This window comes from Bos mutus, chromosome 1 (assembly GCF_027580195.1).
Source record: "Bos mutus isolate GX-2022 chromosome 1, NWIPB_WYAK_1.1, whole genome shotgun sequence".
In the NCBI taxonomy this organism is placed as follows: Eukaryota; Metazoa; Chordata; class Mammalia; order Artiodactyla; family Bovidae; genus Bos; species Bos mutus.
The window spans coordinates 41,501,828-41,506,753 of NC_091617.1; the positions used below are offsets into that span (position 1 = coordinate 41,501,828).

Consider the following 4,926-nt stretch of genomic DNA (forward strand, 5'->3'; position numbering starts at 1 on the left):
AAAGACAGTCTTCAGAATGGGAGAAAATAGTAGCAAATGAAGCAACTGACAGACAACTAATCTCAAAAATATACAAGCAACTCCTACACCTCAATTCCAGAAAAATAAATGACCCAATCAAAAAATGGGCCAAAGAACTAAATAGACAGAATGATTTCTATAACATCTATTTTTAAAACTAATGTTAAAATACTGTTAAATTTTATACTAATTTGATTTGGTTTACAAAATGCCAGTATAGACAGTTGAAAATGGAAAACAAACACTGAATAATCTATTTTATTATTATAAGTAAAATCTAGATGAGCAAAATAGATCTACGACTATACTGAACTCTTTAATGGTACATAATTATATGATTAGAGTAATTATAATGATTCCATAGGATATGTTTTGGTGAACTAGAACATTAAACAAATAAATGTGAGTTTACAGAATCATAATGCTTTCTCTGTAAGAAATCCTTCTGATAATTTTGCTCAAAATATATATTCCATTAACTTAACTATATTCTCTGATTGATTTTTAAGTTAAATCACTGAAATAGTAAACTCTCTCTCCTTTAACCCAATTCTGACAGCAATTTCTTTGGAAATTAATTTCATTGAAATATAATTTCATACATATTTATGAAATTGATTGTATACATATATATACACACAAAGATTGTAGGTATGTGTGTGTGTGTGCATGTATATGTATATATGTATATAAAACTGTATGCAGAAAGTGTTTCCTAAGTGCTCTTTCAAATTTATGACTTAAGTACCCATGCATTAAATTGAAATTTTTTGTTTGTTGAATTGTTTAAAATTTTATAGAAGGAAGCACATTCAAACAAATATACATTTAGCAAGTGGAGCTGTTACCATTGTTTATTTACATTGCCTGTATTAATATTCCAGGCTGGGGGTTAAATTTTTTTCTGTAAAACTGGTAGGGGAATAAATGCTCTCAATTAAATTCATCAGGATTTCTAGAGAATGTCAGCTCTCTGTGACAACAAAGACTCTAAGTAGAGTTAGCATATTTATTAACAAAAGAAATTTATAAAGTAAATTTTCTTGTCAAATAAGTGAATTAATATATTTCTGGTTTGACATGTTCATAACTAGCTACATAATATGGTTCAAATGATTGTGAAATATATGAATACTTATAATTACTATTCAGTTCAGTTCAGTCGCTTAGTTGTGTCTGACTCTTTGTGACCCCATGAACCGCAGCACGCCAGGCCTCCCTGTCCATCACCAACTCCTGGAGTCCACTCAAACCCATGTCCATTGTGTCGGTGATGCCATCCAACCATCTCATCCAGGATGTCTGGCTCTGGGTGAGTGATCACACCATCGTGATTATCCGGGTCATGAAGATCTTTTTTGTACAGTTCTTCTGTGTATTCTTACCACCTCTTCTTAATATCTTCTGCTTCTGTTAGGTCCATACCATTTCTGTCCTTTATTGAGCCCATCTTTGCATGAAATGTTCCCTTGGTTTCTCTAATTTTCTGGAAGAGATCTCTAGTCTTTCCCATTCTATTATTAGCTACCTTAACGATTCCCAAGTCATTATTTCTCTTATGCTCCTGTGGAATAATAATGCTTAGTATATATCACCTGGATGGTCAGAGGATGCTCCTTGCAAATACTTGCCACCACATCTGAGTTTTAAATCTCAATATTTGATGACTTTCTACCTGGTAATCAAGTGACTCTTATGATTTTCTCTCTTTTATTAACCACCTCTTTATATTTAATATGTCTGCAAGTGCTAGTGGTTCTACATTCTGATTTACTTTGAACTATCTGTTTGAATTCCTCATCACCCCAATGTCAAAGCACACATGGAATAAGATTTCTGCATATATTTTCATCACCTAGGAAACAATAAAATGACTAGATAACATTCATGACCTAAAGAATCAACGTTGATAATAATACCTCAGGATCTATTTTGTACCACTCCCTCTCCCAGACACTTCTAATGTGTAATCTGTTGTAAGAATCACTGGTCAATAGTCATAACTTCCAGATTAGTACTTCTGACACCAGGCTACATCCCCTGAAGTTTACTTTATTCAACCAGTTATTTAACTTTAAAAATAACTGAGGATGCTTCTCCATGTTTTAAAAATTTTCAGTTTGTCTATTCCTTAAAGAATAAAATTCAATAAAGTTTCATTAGTACTCAATTTATTTTATAATCAGGCCCTTTTAACATCTTAATTTTGACACTATATCCATGCCCTAAACACGTTTCTTCCATCTCGTTTAATAATCCCCCATAAATTTGATCATGTTCAGAATGTCTTTCTCTTATTCTATATCCATTCATACCTGTACATATTTTGAACTGAAATAATTACATTATTCCAATAAAATTATTTCTGCAAATACTTTTCAAGTATTTGGTAAGCGTAAATAAAATAAAGGGCATTCAGGCTTGGTATATGGCTCTATTCAAAGCTCAACATTCAGAAAACGAAGATCATTGCATCTGGTCCCATCACTTCATGGCAAATAGATGGGGAAATAGTGGAAACAGTGTCAGACTTTATTTTTTGGGGGCTCCAAAATCACTGCAGATGGTGACTGCAGCCATGAAATTAAAAGATGCTTACTCCTTGGAAGAAAAGTTATAACCAACCTAGATAGCATATTGAAAAGCAGAGACATTACTTTGCCAACAAATGTCCATCTAGTCAAGGCTATGGATTTTCCAGTGATCATGTATAAATGTGAGAGTTGGACTGTGAAGAAAGCTGAGCGCCGAAGAATTGATGCTTTTGAACTGTGGTGTTGGAGAAGACTCTTGAGAGTCCCTTGGACTGCAAGGAGATGCAACCGATCCATACTAAAAGAGAACAGCCCTGGGTGTTCTTTGGAAGGAATGATGCTAAAGCTGAAACTCCAGTACTTTGGCTACCTCATGCGAAGAGTTGACTCATTAGAAAAGACTCTGATGCTGGGAGGGATTGGGGGCAGGAGGAAAAGGGGACGACAGAGGATGAGATGGCTGGATGGCATCACCAACTCGATGGATGTGAGTTTGAGTGAACTCCGGGAGATGGTGATGGACAGGAGGCCTGGTGTGCTGCGATTCATGGGGTCGCAAAGAGTCAGACACGACTGAGCGACTGAACTGAACTGAACTGAACTGAACCAAATTTCCTTTTTAAAATTCTTGAGAAATGTTTTCTCCATTTACTGCATTTTATTTCAGATGCAATCTATTAATGATATGGAAACAAAAGATGCAACAGAGCTAACAGAGTTCATTGTCACAGGACTTACACATCAACCAGAGTGGCAAGTGCCCCTGTTTCTGTTGTTGTTGATAATATACCTCATCACCATCGTGGGAAACCTTGGTCTAATTGCTCTCATTTACAATGACCCTAAACTTTACATCTCCATGTACTTATTCCTAGGGAACCTGGCATTTGTGGATACTTGGTTATCCTCCACAGTGACCCCCAAGATGCTGCTCAACTTCTTTGCATGAACAAAATGATCTCTCTTCCTGAACGTAAGATACAGTTTTTTTCCTTTGTAATCTGTGTAACTACGGAATGTTTTCTGTTGGCAACTATGGCATATGATCGTTATGTGGCCATATGCAAACCACTAATTTATCCAATAATCATGACCAACAGACTATGCATTTGGCTGTTAGTTTTGTCATATTTTGGTGGCCTCCTTCATGCCATACTTCATAATGTTTTTTTTTTTCACTCAGATTAACCTTCTACAATTCCAACACAGTACATCACTTTTACTGTGACATTATACCACTGTTTAAGATTTCTTGTACTGACCCTTCCATTAACATTCCGATAGTATTCATTTTTGCTGGGTCAATACAGCCATTCACCATTTCCATTGTTCTTATCTCTTATGCTCTAGTTCTCTGTACAGTTTTGAAAAAGAAGTCTTTACAAGGCATAAGGAAGGCCTTCTCCACCTGTGGAGCCACCTCCTATCTGTCTCTTTATACTATGGGCCTCTTCTCTTCATGTTATGTGCTCCATGGATCTTTACAAGAAAATGATCAAGGTATGATAGACTGCCTATTTTACACTGTCATCATTCCTTTCTTACATCCAATTATCTACAGCCTCAGAAATAAGAAAGTCATAAGTTCACTGGCAAAAATGTTCAACAGAAATGCTTAAAACTCATATTAATATCCATCCTCTTGCTAAAATAGTCATATAGTTGTGGAGATCTGATGTTGCTATTTGTAGTTTTGTGTATAAGTTTGTTCCTCTTATAACTATCCTAGAATTTTAATGACTCACTAAGGTGGGATTTCTGGAGAAGGCAATGGCACCCCACTCCAGTACTCTTGCCTGGAAAATCCCATGGACGGAGAAGCCTGGTAGGCTGCAGTCCATGGGGTCGCGAAGAGTCGGACATGACTGAGTGACTTCACTTTCACCTTTCACTTTCATGCATTGGAGAAGGAAATGGCAACCCACTCCAGTGTTCTTGCCTGGAGAATATCAGGGACGGGGAAGCCTGATGGGCTGCTGTCTATGGGGTTGCACAGAGTCGGACACGACTGAAGCAACTTAGCAGCAGCAGCAAGCAGCAAGGTGGGATTTCTAGTAAACATCTTAAAATATGTGGATATGTAACTCAAAACCAAGAATAAAGAAATTTTAATCAAGTGTTCATGTAATATTAGAATAATTAAAGAGAGAAATTATCATAGTTCACATATATATTCTCAGTGTGGCTTCATAAATGCATTAAGCAATACAATAGTATAATCACTGAAGAAAATGGAATATAATGTCTTTGATAGCAAAAACTCTGTGTAGTCTAGAGACTTACATTACATTTAATTCTATAGTAAAGTTAGGATTGTTTTGAGTGAATGGAGGACAATTGCAGAAATTTGTGTCTATAAATAATTGAGAGA

At 35.9% G+C, this 4,926-nt stretch overlaps 1 pseudogene; it reads left to right on the forward strand.

Moving 5' to 3' along the window:
* The first annotated feature begins 3,240 nt into the window (after window positions 1-3,240).
* LOC102270621 (olfactory receptor 5H2-like) lies at window positions 3,241-4,174 on the forward strand (annotated as a pseudogene).
* The last annotated feature ends 752 nt before the right edge of the window (window positions 4,175-4,926 follow it).